The sequence below is a fragment of the Typopeltis vanoorti genome, chromosome 15 (assembly GCF_054136105.1).
Source record: "Typopeltis vanoorti isolate ZY-2024b chromosome 15, IOZ_Tvanoo_1.0, whole genome shotgun sequence".
Classification (NCBI taxonomy): Eukaryota; Metazoa; Arthropoda; class Arachnida; order Uropygi; family Thelyphonidae; genus Typopeltis; species Typopeltis vanoorti.
This window is the reverse complement of record NC_143563.1, coordinates 3737933-3754811: the sequence shown is the minus strand read 5'-3', so window position 1 is coordinate 3754811 and position 16879 is coordinate 3737933. Positions and strand designations below refer to the sequence as shown.

The following is a 16879-nucleotide window of genomic DNA, read 5'->3' as shown; positions in this document are numbered from 1 at the left end:
TCAGCAAAGCTGGTATCGTGGGAAGTCAATTGAATAAATTCATATGGAATAAGAAAGAAATTAGTCGGAACACTAAATTAGCTGTATACAAGACTGTGTTCAAACCAGTTTTAACTTATGGATCTGAGAGCTGGGTCAGAAGTAAAACACTTGACCAAAGACTAGAGACCGCAGATATGAGAGTCCTGAGAAAGATTAGAGGCGTGAACAGATGGCATCAATGGCAATGTCATAAAAAAAATGAGGATATTAGGAAAGAACTTGACATTGTCAGTATCCAGGAATGCATTAGCAGAGCTAATCTCAGATGGTATGGTCACTTAAATAGAATGGGAGAGGAAAGATTAGCAAAACAAGTGTTCTCTGCCAGGTTGGCAGGAAAACGACCCAGAGGAAGACCAAGATATAGGTGGATTGATATGTTACAAAGTGCCTTAGACGATAGAAATATAAGATCTGATAATGTTGGAGTCTTGACAAGTAACAGACTGATTTGGAGGAAAATTGTAGATAGGAAGTTAGTAATGATGTAATTTTTTCATGTAGTACTGTCATATCCTGTACACCCCTTGAGGGTACATGGCAGGAATTTGATGATGATGATGATGATGATAAAGTTCTTCATAAAACTTCATCAAGCAAGAATATAGATTACAGTAAAACCATTGCCATCCCATACATTAAAGGGTTATCAGAAAAAATCAATAGAATCCTATACCATTATAATCTCAATGCCACTTTTAAACCACCTATAAAATTAAAAAAACATATTCAACTCCTCTAAGGATCCTCTCATCCCATTGGCACATCCTGGAATTTATTGCATCTACTGCACCTGTAACTTAGCTTATATTGGTGAAACTGGATGTACAATCTCTATACGTAAAAAAGAACAGAAAAGACCCATTAAATATAACAGTTTTGATGAAACAGGCCTCTCAGATCACACTCTCAACATCCTACACCAAATTGATTGGGAAAAGTACCTGCTCTTTACATCATAGAAAAACCTGGTATATGAAAGAAAATTTAAAGAAGCCTGTGAAATTCTAATTAACTACCCTAAACTCAACAGTAATGGAGGCATAAAAATTCCAAGAATTTGGATAGCACATATTCAGCCCACTTAGTATCTAGCATACTTGAGGACTTTAGGAAACTATTCCATACCAATTGGTTGAAATTTATATGCATAATTGCAGTTTTGTTTTTAAATATATATATGTATATATATATATATATATATATTTAAAAGGGCTGGAGAACTTAAATCGATAATAATAATAATAAGACTCTAGCATCAAAAAAAAAAAAAAAATCAGCTAACGCCTATTTGTTCCCATATAGGGAGTAGGTGAGGCTGTTTACCCTATCTAACATTTGGAGACTGAGTGGGCAGTTCAATCTCCACTGGTAGCCAATCAGAGAGATAGCTGGCCCAAGGCTATCAGTGATTCATCGGTATGCAGTGAAGAAGGCGGCAAGCTAGTGCCTCCATCTCGTGGTCCCTAACCCTAACACAATATTTTTAATGTCTGAAAATAGTGTGGGTTCGACGGTCGATTTTCTTGAGTTTACGGGACGAAAAACCCGAGTTTCCGGGAGAAAAAAACCCGCTAGCCCGTGCCAGAGATGGACTAACTCGGGAACCGGTCGAAAAAAGGCTTAGAAGAATTTCTTCTAGTCAGTGACTAGATTTGAACTACCAAATCCTTTCTTCGTGCGGTCAAGCGCCGTAGATTGCAAACGCCACTTCTACTGAGCTACACAGGCTCTGAGGCTCAGAGGTCAGGCCACTAATTGTAGTAATGGTTGGTCAGTAACTTTAGCAAACCAAGTAGATTGTAGTGCATCTTGTTTCTCTGTATATATTGTGTATGCTTGATTTTGGTGTATATTTAATTAAAGTTTTACTCTATAACACGGTAGTTGTCTCCATAAATTTTCAAAATATATTCCTTAAGACTAATACATTTATTTTAGCGATGCTCCAGTGCCATTATCCCGTCCCTGTAGTGGTTCTCAGTAAGATCTGCAATCTACAGCTGCAATCACCTCTTCATTCAAAGAAAAAGTTGTTTGCAGATGATGCGAAGCTGGGAAGGGTTATTAGTAATAGTGCAGATGCGGCAGCCCTACAAAAGGATTTGAATAAGCTAGATAGATGGGCAAATGAATGGGGTTGTCGGTTTAATGCAGCAAAATGTAAGGTCTTGAGGTTTGGGAAACATCGATGGGACACTGCATACTCTATGGGAGGAGTTATGCTGGAGGAAGTAGGGGAGACAAGAGATCTGGGGTTGATGATTGATAGAAACCTGAAATTTATGGGACATATTGCAAAGATGGTGAAGGTAACACAGAGGATTGCTGTAATAATGGGAAGGATGTGGACCTGCAGAGATAAAACAGTTATCATTCTTAAATATAAAGAGCTAATAAGCTTAATTTCGGCAATGAAAACATTACTTAAATTAAGGGGATATTAAATCCCACATAGTTTTAAAACCGAATAAGAAACTCAAAGATAGGAATCAGAAAGTTTCTTGCCGAATATACTAAACTATAAAGTATCGGCGATACTAGCATTAGCAAATGCAAGTGATCCTAGTACGTAGTACAATACCGGACGACTCGTTGCAAAGGTGGGGGAAGTTCAGATCGCTATTCTTAGGTATTTTCCATAATGTAAAAACACATTTCCTAGGAAATGTACACTGTTATTACATTATGGAGGGAGGTCACTACCCAGACCGGTTTCAGCCTTTTTTGAGGCTTCATCAGTGAGTAGCTAGACCTAATACCAAAGTGTATAGCGAAAAAAACTTATATACTCTGCGAATGAGTTATCCAAACAGGTGCAACCATTAAGTTACTTAAATATAAAGAGCTAATAAGCTTCATTTCGGCAATGAAAACATTACTTAAATTAAGGGGATATTAAATCCCACATAGCTTTAAAACCGAATAAGAAACTCAAAGATAGGAATCAGAGAGTTTCTTGCCGAATATAGTAAACTATAAAGTATCGGCGACACTAGCGTTAGCAAATGCAAGTGATCCTAGTACGTAGTACAATACCGGACGACTCGTTGCAAAGGTGGGGGAAGTTCAGATCGCTATTCTTAGGTATTTTCCATAATGTAAAAACACTCGTTCGCAGAGTATATAAGTTCTTTTCGCTATACACTTTGGTATTAGGTCTAGCTACTCACTGATGAAGCCTCAAAAAAGGCTGAAACCGGTCTGGGTAGTGACCTCCCTCCATAATGTAATAACAGCATACATTTCCTAGGAAATGTGTTTTTACATTATGGAAAATACCTAAGAATAGCGATCTGAACTTCCCCCACCTTTGCAACGAGTCGTCCGGTATTGTACTACGTACTAGGATCACTTGCATTTGCTAATGCTCGTGTCGCCGATACTTTATAGTTTACTATATTCGGCAAGAAACTCTCTGATTCCTATCTTTGAGTTTCTTATTCGGTTTTAAAACTATGTGGGATTTAATATCCCCTTAATTTAAGTAAAGTTATCATTCTGTTGTATAAGACCCTGATCAGAGCACACTTAGACTATTGTTCTCAGATCTGGTCCCCAGTATTCGAAGGGGATAAATTAACTGTGGAAAGGGTACAAAGGCGGATAACAAAGATGGTTTCAGGACTGTACAATGATAGTTATGAGGATCGGCTGAAGGAATGTGGACTGTAGAGTTTGGTGGATAGAAGAAGAAGGAGAGGTGATATTATTGAGACTTTTAAACTGTTGAGAGGTAGTTACAGGGTTGACACTGGGGAGTTCTTTCGCTTGGTTGAACAGCGGGAAGGAGTGATGACAAGAGGCCATCCCTGGAAGTTATGAAAGGAACCTGTGAGCAAGAGGGTAAGGAGTGGGTTTTTTGTGTGGAGGATGGTTGAACCGTGGAATGCATTGCCTGATGGAGTGGTGGGAGCGAGAACGGTCAATGAGTTTAAGGAGTAGTATGATAGACTGTGTTTCTTAGGGGAGACCTCCCCTCGATGAGTCTTGATAGACTTTGTGTTTCTTAGGAAGGACCTCCCACGATGAGTCTTTTAACTCCATGGAGGCCTGAATAATAGCAATAATAATAAAAAGCTGACCAACGATAAAGAGTTTTAGTTTTGAGAAGAGATAGAAGTCAGAGGTAGCCAAATCTGGGGAATAAGGTGGATGTTCCAACAATTCATAGTGCAGATTCCTTAATTTTCCCATTGCCAAAACACCTTTGTGGGCAGGCGCATTGTCCTAATGAAAGATGATTTTTTTCTTCTGCAAACTGGGTCTTTTCTCACAAATTTTTTCATCTAGTATGGTTAAAAGATCAGAATAATTTCCCCAGTTATTGTTTTACCCTTTTCAAAATAATTAATAAACAAAATGCCTTTAGCATCCCAAAACACCAATGCCTTGACCTTTCCTGATGTAACCGAATTTGTCTTCTTTGGCACTGAAAAACTGGCTTCTGTCCACAGTTTTGACTGCTTTTGGTTCTGGTATGTAATGTTGAATCCAAGTCTCATCCACAGTAATAAATCGATGCACAAAATCACTTTTATTCTTGTTAAAATGCTCCAAGATCTGTCCAGAGATTTCATGTGAGTGCATTTTTGATCTGCACCCATCTTGTGCAAAGCTTTTTCACATGCTTTTTCATACAAAATACATCCTATACGTTCTTTTGAAATGCCTATAGTCCCAGCAATTTCACTCACTTTGAATCATTGGTCATCCAATACCATATCATGCACTTGATCAACGATTTCTTGTGTTGTTCACTTTTTGGATGTCTTTCACGTGGAACATCTTCAAGGCAGGTACAGTCATGTTTGAACTTGGCAGCCTATTTCTTAATTGTCAAAAAATAACGAGAAGAGTGCCCATAAAATTTTATGAACTTGGAATGAATTTCTTTTGGTGTTAAACCTTCTTTTAAAAAGAAATTTATAACTGCATGATACTCAATTTTATCCATTTCAAGGGATACAGACAACACTTTTGCTTAAGACAAACTACTTGATAGTATGAATTGCAATTTCACATGGATGATTATGACAGATGTATCAACTTAAAAAAAAAAAAACTTGCCGATAGTGTTGCCATCTATGGTTGAGGCTGAGAACTTTCCAGACCACCCTCCTATGCAAAAGGGGATGACCTGGGATTAAGGGAAAACAGTTGGATCTGAAGAAGGTTCGAAGATGAATAAGGAGAAAAAGAAATGGCTCGAGTTAAGCATGGAGAAGTCACATCAAATAAGTGGTGTCAGTGGAACTAACTATAGAAACAGGAATAAGCTGCTCTGTTTGTATACAAATACTAGAAGTGCAAGAAACAAGGTTAATGAAATGGTTGCATTAATCGCGTCTGTTCACCCAAAAAATTGTTGGAATAAGTGAGACATGGTTGGATGAGGATGATATCCTGACAAGTATAGAGGTGGAAGGGTATGATGTGTTTCATGAGGATAGAAAGGGTAAAAAGGGGGAAGGGGAGTGCTATTGATGATAGAGAAAGAATTAAGTCCATACGAAGTATAGATGCAACAGGGAAATAGTGCTAGTGGTTTTGAGGTTGTATGGTGTGAGATAGAGGTGAATAGAATGAAATACTTAGTTGGATGTTGTTATAGACCATGTAATGTGAATGGTAGTGACTATTAAATGTATAATCAAATTAGACAAGCAAATAAGAAAAGGGTGATTATTATGGGTGATTTTAACTATGGCAATATAGACTGGGAGGATGAGATAGCAACTGGAAATAAAGAAAATTATTTTGTTGAGTTTTTGAGTGACATCAGTCTCAGACAGTATGTAACAGAGGGCACACGAGGATTGAGGGTCTTGGATTTGATCATCTTATCAGAGGATGTAATTATAAATTACGTGTCAAATCACCATCCATTTGATGAGAGTGACCATGAAGTGATTACCTGGATGGTTGCCAGCAGTGGCAGGACCTCTGTGAGAAAAAGGTATACATGGAACTAAAAGGCTGGTGATTATGAAGACTTCAGGAGACAGCTTGCACTTGTAGCATGGAATGAGGAGTTAGCTGGAAAAGAGATCAGTGCAGCTTAGAGGATATTCAAGAACTATCTAGTAGAAGCAATGCCTAAATGTATTCCAAGGGTCAGAAGTTTAAATAAGGTAGATATAAAATGGTTGAATGAAGAGATTAAGCATGCAATACAGAAAAAAAGACATTATAGAGGTAGCATAAGAGAAGTGGTAATAACCAATTCCATGAGGATTACAAAGACCAGTCAAAGAGGGTGACTTGGTTGGTAAGGGTTGAAAAAGTAAAGTATGAGCAGCAGTTAACTAATGAAGCCAAAAAAAATCCTAGGGAGTTCTTTTGATATGTAGCCAGCAAAAAAAAAAAAAAAGAATGATTATGGAAAGATATCATTGATTAGAGAAAATGGTATAAGGACAACTAATGCATAAGATATTGTGGACATACTTAATGAGCAGTTCGTAAAGGTCTTTGATTCTTGTGAATGGGACATCATGGAGAAATTGAGAGCAGTTGATGATGGGGAGGAGAGATTGACTTGTAGGTGAGCAAGAGGTGTATGGGGAACTGAGCAAACTTGATTTTAATGTGGCTGTCAGACTTGATAATATTTCACCAAATATTCTGAAGGAAAGTGCCAGGGAGTTGCCACATGTCTTGACATATTTTTAAGATGATTCTTGAACTGGGTCGACTTGCAAAGGAGTGGAAGGAGGGCAAGATTGTGCCACTTCATAAGAGAGGTGATAGAACTAAACATCAAATTATAGGCCTATCTGTGTGTTAAGTGTTGTGGTTAAGTTGTTGTAGAAGCTAGTGAGAACTAGGATCCAGAAGTGGGTTGAAAACAATGGTATTATCTTTGATGGACAGCATGGATTTGCTAAAGAAAGGTCATGTTTTAGTGTCTCTCTACTTATTTATTACAATAAGGTGATGGCTTCCTTGGAGAGGAGAGGGATATACAGTAATATACTTAGATTTCGCAAAGGCTTTTGATAGATTACCGCATGATAAGTTGATAGTCAAACTAGAGCGAATAGGGTTGGATGTTAGATTAGTGCATTGCATTGAAGACTGGCTATCTGATAGGTATCAGTAAGTTGTGTATGGGGGAGAGAGGGAATAATATCCAGGAAGAGGAAAGTCACTAGTGGTGTTCCTCTGGGATATCTTTTAGGGCCATTGCTTTTTAGCCTGTGTATTAATGATATTGGTGAAGATTTGGATGGAGATATTGAGTTGTTTGCAGATGATGTACAGTTAGGATGAACTATTAAGAGTAGAGAAAATGTGGCCTCATCTAAGACTTGAATAAATTGAATGAATGAGCACTGGAAAGGGGATGCGAGTTCAATGTTGCAAAATGTAAATTTTTAAAATGTGGGAAACAAGGATGGGATGTAGAATTTATGTTTGGTGTTAATATATTGTTGGAGGTGGAAGAAATAAGAGATCTTGGGGTGATAGTGGATAAGGATCTGAAATTTAGGGAACATTAACTTGTGAATGAATGGTATGCCTTGTCTGAGAATGTGGTGTCTGCAGAGAATTTGGGTGTGTTTAAGGTGCCATATGATGAGCTGCGTGTATGACAAAAGCACCTCCTGCACGAGTCTTTGACTCCATGGGGGGTCTTGGGATACTAATAATAATAATAATAACACTGGATTTAGAGAAAGATGTTGAAAGTGTATTTTTCACTTGGTTAGAGTATAATAAATTTAGTTTAATCCTTTATACAAGTGTAAGCAAACAAAGTTTGCGCCTGAAAGTATCTTCAGGACTGGGGTAAGGTGGTACAACACCAGGACGACTCCTTGCAAAGGTGGAGCAAGCTACCAATACTCCTATCTCAGTATCTCTCATAATGCAAAATACATCTCCTTGCAGATATGTCTAATGTTATGCATTAAGGGAAGGGCCACTACCCAGACTAGTTTCGACCAGCTCCCACTGAAGAGACCTCAATAAAGGTCGAAACTAGTCTGGGTAGTGGCCCTTCCCTTAATGCATAACATTAGACATATCTGCAAGGAGATGTGTTTTGCATTATGAGAGATACTGAGATAGGAGTGTTGGTAGCTTGCTCCACCTTTGCAAGGAGTCGTCCTGGTGTTGTACCACCTTACCCCAGTCCTGAAGATACTTTCAGGCGCAAACTTTGTTTGCTCACACTTGGATAAAGGATTAAACTAAATTTATTATAATAATAATAACAATAATAATAATAATAGTATTTTGTTTAGTACCTGGCATTATTGATTACATTTTAGTAAATTTTGCATTCATATTTGATGGATTAGTATAACTACATAATTGTGGAGCTCTCTGGTTGGTTACAGATGGTCTTTACTAAATTTTCATTTCTTCTGTTGAGCGACAAATGAGAACATGAATGAGATCTGCATGATTAATAGTGGACCATCAAATACAATTAATGCCATTGATTTTTTGAAAATGGTTTGTTGTCATGAGTGCTGTATAATTGTATCATGGAATGTGGAGGATGCATTTGTAATAGAGATTGAACATAAAACAAGAGATGGTGTGTATAAAGTATTTTGTTGGAATATGAGTTATCCAAAATAGACTAACGGAATGAAAACTAGCATAACTACTTATGTAAAAGACTATGAATCATGGAATGAAAGTGAGTTAGACCATGTAAGGGAAAAAAGTAAATGACAACACAAAAGCAAGTGAGACTCTGTAAGTATGTAAGTATATATATATGTAAATTAGTTTTTTTACCTTGGGTAATGTATATTAGGGTTACTAAGGAATTTTATAAACTTAGTTATTTTACTCCTAATCCCAAGTAAGCAAACAGTTAAGTTTGCGCCTGAACGTAGTTCAAGTCTAAAGGTGGTGCAACTCATAGTAAAGGTGGGAAAAGCTCTGATCACTACTCTTAGTATTTTCCCACCTTTACTATGAGTTGCACCACCTTTAGACTTGAACTACGTTCAGGCGCAAACTTAACTGTTTGCTTACTTGGGATTAGGAGTAAAATAACTAAGTTTATAAAATTACTTAGTAACCCTAATATACATTACGCAAGGTAAAAAAACTAATTTACATCTATATCTCCTCCAGAGATTTTTATTAAAAATAATAACACCTTGTTGCAACTTGTATAGGTAAAGTTGATAAGGTTCTGTATTACTAAAACCTTGGTATTATATATATATATATCATCATCATCATCATCATCAAATTCCTGCCATGTACCCTCAAGGGGTGTACAGGATATGACAGTACTACATGAAAAAATTACATCATTACTAACTTCCTATCTACAATTTTCCTCCAAATCAGTCTGTTACTTGTCAAGACTCCAACATTATCAGATCTTATATTTCTATCATCTAAGGCACTTTGTACCGTATCAATCCACCTATATCTTGGTCTTCCTCTGGGTCGTTTTCCTGCCAACCTGGCAGAGAACACTTGTTTTACTAATCTTTCCTCTCCCATTCTATTTAAGTGACCATACCACCTGAGATTAGCTCTGCTAATGCATTCTTGGATGCTGACAATGTCAAGTTCTTTCCTAATATCCTCATTTTTTTTATGACATTGCCATTGATGCCATCTGTTCACGCCTCTAATCTTTCTCAGGACTCTCATATCTGCGGTCTCTAGTCTTTGGTCAAGTGTTTTACTTCTGACCCAGCTCTCAGATCCATAAGTTAAAACTGGTTTGAACACTCTCTTGTATACAGATAATTTAGTGTTCCGACTAATTTCTCTCTTATTCCATATGAATTTATTCAATTGACTTTCCACCATACCAGCTTTGCTGATTCTGTTGTCTATTTCTATATTTAATTTACCATCTTCAGTAAAAATCGTGCCTAAGTAGCTGAATTGTTTTACTTGTTCCACAGGTTCTCCATTCACAACACAGTTGACATTTTCAATGATTCTGCCTATTTTCATTGTCTTTGTCTTTTTATTGCTGAACTTCATACCATATCTATTACAACTGCTATTCAATTTAGTCAGAGAATCTTGCAGACTTGTAGCGGATTTATTTAGAAGTATAACATCATCCGCATAAAGCAAAGAGCTGACATTAACATCTCCAATTTCGATATCAGGTTTAATACCACTTTCCTTTATAATGTGATCCATATAGATAATGAATAACAGAGGGGATAATGTACATCTTGTCTCACACCAGATTTAACATTAAACCATCTTCCTATACTTCCTTCAATTCTAACTGCTGACTTACAACTCAAATAAAGATTAAGTATTGCTTGATATAATGCCCCATTGACACCATATAACTGCAGCATATTGAATAGCTTCTCTCTTGGCACCTTGTCATATGCCTTTTCCAAATCGACAAAACTTAAATACAGATCTTTGTTATATTCCCATGCTTTCTCGACTATTTGTTGTACAGTGAAAATCTGATCCTGACAGCCTCTATTTGGTCTGAATCCAGCTTGTTCTTCACCAAGCTTTTCTTCCACAATTCTTCTCAACTGTTTCCCAAGTATACTTGCATAGATCTTGCCAGGAACACTCAGTAGGGAAATACCTCTGTAATTCTCACATTCAGTTTTATTTCCCTTTTTATATATGGGTACTATGAGAGCTCTACTTCAATCATCGGGAATTCGTCCCGCTGTCCAGGCTTTCTGAACTATGCAGTGCAGCCACTGTAAGACTTTTATACCACCATACCCCACATTTCTGGTCGAATATCATCTACTCCTGCTGCCCTTCCACATTTCAAGCCTTTCATGGCTTTTTCTACTTCAAGTATGGATATGTATTCCTGACTGCATGCCTGCTCAGTGTTTTTTATCACTGTGCTGTCATCACTGCTTGTTTCATTTAGCAGTTTTTCAAAGTAATTACTCCATACTTCAAGGATATCTTTTTCTACCGTTTTCATGTCACCTTTATCATCTCTAACTTCTTTTACAGCACTCTTTCCTCCATTCCTAAGCTTCTTCAACAACCTCCAGAATATTTTGCCACCTTCTTGATATTTATTTTCTATATTCTTGCCAAAGTCCTCCCATGACTTTTGTTTAGCTAGTTTTACACACTGTTTAGTTTTCTTACATTTGTCTCTGTATTCTGTAAGAGTAAAAGCTGACTTATTTGCCAGGAACTTTTGATATGCTTTCTTCTTTTCCTTCACTGCCTCATTAACTTCCTGTGTCCACCAGGGAGTTTTGATTTTTTTATCCTTGCATACAACCTCACCACATGCCTCTCTGGCAGAATCAATCAATGTTTTCTTCAGAGTTTGCCACTGAATCTCCAAGGTTTGATTCCTGTTCTCAAACTCTTTCATTTTCTTTTCAATAATCTTTCTGTATTTTAGCCTACAGTTCACATCTGAGAACTGCTCAACTTTTATTCGCTTTAAAACTTTCTTACATGTTATTCTTTTCAATATGAAATTCAAAAGAATTTCATATTGAAATCCTGCTTAAGACTAAATAGTGATCACTTCCAATTTCAAATCCTCTGTACACTCTGGTGTCCTGCACCAGGGAGAAAACATTATTATCAACAATAACATAGTCAATGAGACTTTTCTTATTCCTAGCCTCTTCTCTCCATGTGAATTTGTGCACATTTTTATGTTGGAACATGGTGTTAGTAATAACCAGTCCATGTCCTGAGCAGAAATCCAACAGATATTTGCCATTATTATTAGCTTTGCTCTTTTCTCCAAATTTTCCCGAAATATTTTTGTATGTCTCACAATCATTTCCTACTCTACTATTTAGATCCCCAACAAGGACCAACTTTTCCTTTTTCATTGTGTCAGTTGCTTTTTCTAAAGTGTCAAAAAATTCCTCCACTTCTACCTTAATAGAATCTTCTGTGGGACCATAGGCACAAATAAGTCTCATTGTCCAGTTCTCCATTCTCATATTTGCCCACATTACTCTACTTGAGACTGACTGCCATTCAAGAAGATTAGCCTCGTATTTTGTGTTGAATACTATGGCTACTCCTTCTTTTCCTTGATTGTCATTGCCTGAGTATAACATTTTGTATTTATTGCTCAGCAAGATCTCACAAGTTTTGGTCTTTTTTGTTTCAGTCACCCCTATTATGTTGATCTGGTACTTATCTAATTCCTAAGCTAGCTCCGTTTCTTTGCCATTCAGGCTTCTTACATTGATAGTACCGATCTTTAACTCTGGTGAAGTTGAGTTGGGGTTTGTTTTCAGATTTGTTCCAGTAGCTGACTTTCGCTGTTCGCCCTGGTTCCCTGGCGAAAACAACGGGGGCCTTGTTTAACCGGGCGACGCCTCAGCCGGCATGAAATTTTGTCATGTTGTACCATCATTTTTTATTTTGGTTTAACCAATAAGAATACAATTTGGTCGGCTAAATCCCAAATTGCCAGCCCATCCTCGTTCATTCAGTATCAAAGAAGATACCCGACAGGGTGCACCATGAGTAGGTGAGGATTGGACATTAGGTCAGAAGCCCCGGTCGGTTCGCATTCCTTGAAAGGCTATGTGGAGTTCTCCTCTCAGTTATACAGCTTTGACCCTTAAGCACCCCATATATATATATATATATATATATATATGGGGTGTATATATATATATATATGGGGTGTATATATATATTTTACTCCATTTCCCAAGTAAGCAAACAGACAAACAAGTCAAGTTTGCGCCTGCACATATTGCGAGTCTAGGTGACCCTCAAAGCAGTGCAAGTCAAGGCAACTTATGGTAAAGGTAGAATAAGCTCTGATCACTATTATTAATATTTTCCCTTAATACACAGTCCATCTCCTTGAGGAGATGTATGATGCCATGTATTAAAGGCAAGGGGCCACTACCCAGACCAGTTTCAACCTTTATTGAGGTCTCATCAGTGGGAGCCAGGCTAGAAATACCAAGATTTTAGTAATACAGAGCTTATAAGTTTTTTTACCAGAACAAGTTACCATACGGTGTTTTAACCTTATTAAATAAAAATCTCTGGATGAGATATAAATGTAGAAAATATTTTACCTTGGGTATAATAAATGTTAAAGACACCAAGCTATTTTAAACCTGGTTTAACTCCATTTCCCAAGTAAGCAAACAGACAAACAAGTCAAGTTTGCGCCTGCACGTATTGCGAGTCTAGCTGACCCTCAAAGTAGTGCAAGTCAATTCTGTTTGTTTGTTTGTTTGCTTAGATGGATATCTTCCCTCATCCTCAAATTGAGCATTTATATCAGGCAGTTAATGAGGAGAGTGTAAGATAAAAATGTGGTAGGAAAGGTTGTCAGTGTGTTGCCAAGGTATGACAATGATGAGATGAGATGGAAAGCAAGAATTATGAATATGTTGGCAGATTGTGTGTGAGGAGAAAGGAGGGTGCAGTCGGTAAATGTGTGGAATGCATTTGAGCGAAGGATGGATTTGTACAAAAGTGATTATGTTTAAGTGGATTTGGTGTTAGTCAAATGGAGAGACTGTGCTGGAAGGAAGTGCAGTGAGCAATGTGAGCAAAAAATCAGGAGATTGGATCAGGTAAGGCTGAAGTGCATGTTAATGGAAATAGTAGTTCAAGAGAGGATGAGAGAACAGGAATGCAACATGGAAAGTAAAATGGGGATGTCAGGGTGGAGAGACAGACATGGCATAAAGAGAATGAATATTGAAAGTAGTAGAGAATGTATGTATGGGGGATGTAGGGGAGCAGTTCAGTCTGAAAAATATTTGAGGTGTGGGGAAATCACAACCAATAGGTGGCATGGGTGGGAGCGGTTAAAGACTTAAAAGTGAACTGCTGTGGTTATTTATTTATGTCAATATCATCAGAAATAACGAAGACGAAATTGTTTCATTGATTCAGTATATCCATCTAAAAATTGTCGAAATAAGTGAAAAATTGTTGGATGAGAGGGATATCCTGATAGAAATAAAAATGGAAATTTAAGCCAGTGACAAAATATGGCATGCTCCCCCCCCCCCATTCCTCCCATGACTAACACACAAATTACAAAAAAAACATTACCATCCCTAACATCCAGGACATATTCGAAAAGATAACTGAAGTTCTTTGCAAATGTAATCCCCATTCTACTTTCCTATCACATATCCAACAAGCAAACAACATTCACCAACTCACCCTCAGTCCTCCTTGCATCTGACATTCCATAGACCTGAAACTAACTTAGTAAATCCTCTTTGGACCCTCTATAATACATCCTCATTAACAAAAACCAGGCTACCAAGGCCATGCAGCACACAGTAGTTCATATGTGGCCTGATCAAAGCCTCATACAAATGGATCCATAACTTCTTTGCTTCTGCATCTCCATGACCTGATAATTATTGCTGTAATACATTGTGATGCGCTTACAGTTTTAGCAATGTGACTCCTAAATTTAAGTATCTGTCCACCATAACTTCCAGAATTCTTATTTTTTTATCCTCCTTCAAAATTTCTTCATTAATATACTCTACTTCTCAACTTTGCCAAGACCTTGGCTATTGCAACATTAATCTCATAGCTCCACTCATTTGTCCACTCACATAGTCTATTCAGATCCTCCTGCAAGGCCACAACTTCTGCTCTACTTTTCATAGCTCTTCCCGACTTTGTTCATCATTGGCAAATGGTTGCACATCACCAGTTAAGCCAGTCCTAATGTTATTAAAATGCAAGTTAAACAATAATGGTCCTAGAAGAGATGCCTGTGGCACTTCATTAGTGACCTTCCTCTTTTGGGATACCACTCCTCCATACTTAACCTGCTGATACCAGTCAGATATCCAACTTACTAGTCTAATTCCATCTGTTTCATCAGAGAAGCTTAAGTGTAAAGGGTATTGTGGAGAAGAGACTGATGGTAAATGAGCAGGAATTATGTGAGGAATTAAATAATCTTGATGTTAATAAGGCATTAGGATTTGACAGCACATTGCCGTGTATCTTAAGGGAATGCTCTGTGGAATTATTGACACATCTGGCACACCTGTTTAATACGAGTCTTGCAACAGAGTAGTCCCAGAGGAATGGAAAGTGGGAAAAATTGTTCCACTTCACAGAAGTGGGAGGAATAGAACTGAGACTACAAATTATAGGCCAATCTGTGTAGCTGGAGTTTTTAGTTTAAGTGTTAGAGAAATTGGTGAGGACTAGGATTCAGAAGTGGGTTGTGATAAGAGCACTATTATTTATGATGGTCAGTATGAATTATTAGGTGGAGGTCATGTTTTTTCAGAAATCTGTTTACATATTACAACAAGGTAATTAATTCACTCAATAAAGAAGAGCTACTAGCTTGTCATATGGCAGTCTACTAAAGGCCTTTGAAAAATTCAAGTACTTCACTCTATATACATATCTATTATTGAGTGAGTTTGTTAGGGGAAGGTCATGTTTCAAATTCACTCAATAAAGAGAGCTACTAGCTTGTCATCTAGTAGGTGTCCTTTATCTAACTATGAGCTACTAGCTTACCATATTATTATTATTATTAACATTTGACCTCCATGGAGTCAGACTCATTGTGGGAGGTCACACTATTACACACAATGCTCATCCAACCGTGCCTTAAACTGATTCAATGTGTCTACATCCACAGCACACTCAGGCAATGCATTCTACTCACCAACCACCCTCCATGCAAAGAACCTACTCCTCTCTTCACACTCTCCTTATACAGTTTCCAGTGATGGCACTTGTTCTACTCCCCTCTCCCATTCTATAAAAAATTTCTTCCATGTCAGCCCGATAACAACCCCTTACTAGCTTATTTGTCTCAAATCATATCCCCCTTCTTCCTCTTATTCACTAGGCTCTGCAACTTACATTCTCTCAATCTGTCCTTATACTCCACATTCCAAAGACTACTTTGGCACTTTCTCTGGACCTTTGTGAACCTTCTCTGGACCCTTCTCAACATATCCTCGTCACTATGAAAACGCGGCGACCAAATCTGAGCACAATAATCCATATGAGGCCTTCTCAAAGCCTTATACAATGGAATCATAACCTCTCTATTTCTGCATGTCAGGGTCCTCCGTATCATTACCATTATCCAATGTGATGTCTTCACAACTTGTGCAATGTCGCCCCTGAATTTCAGATCCTTGATAAAAATCACTCGTAGATCTCTCATCTCCTCTACTTCCATTAAAGTTTCCCCATCAAGTGTATACTTTGCATCCCATCATTGCTTACCAAATCTCAAAACTTTACACTTTGCGACATTGAACTGATAGTTCCACTTACCTGCCCAATCATGCATTCTATTCAAGTCCACTTGTAAGGCAATAACATCTGCTTGACTCTGCATTGCTCTCCCCAGTTTCGCATCATCTGCAAACAGCTGGATATCACTAGTTAAACCCAATCCAATATCAGTAACATATAAATTGAACAACAATGGCCTCAAAACTGACCTCTGTGGTACACCGCTAGTGACCTTTCTCTTTCGGGATACTGCACCCCTATATACAACTTCTGATACCTTTCTGACAGCCAGTCACTGATCCAACTCAGAAGTCTGTTATCCAATCCCATCTGTTTCAATTTATTTAAGAGCTTATCATGTGGCAGTCTATCAAAAGCCTTTGCCAAATCTAGGTACATCATTGTATATGCATTTCCCCTGTCCAAGGTATTTGTCACTTTGTTATAGTACATAAGTTAGTGAAACATGATCTCCCCTTAACAAACCCATGCATATGCCAGTCTATCAAAGATTCTTTCAAAAATCTAAGTACACTACCATATAATGCTTCTCCTTTATCAAGTGAATTTGTCACCTTGTCGTAATACATAAGCAGATTGCTGAAACATACTAGCCATCATAAAGAATACTGCAATT

The 16879-nt window shown here is 37.7% G+C and overlaps 1 protein-coding gene across 1 annotated transcript in view; it reads left to right on the top strand.

The window, feature by feature from the left end:
- LOC150098313 (uncharacterized) overlaps positions 1-16879 on the top strand; it is a 571066-nt gene that overhangs the window by 165156 nt on the left and 389031 nt on the right. The gene's annotated exons all lie outside the window — the stretch shown is intronic.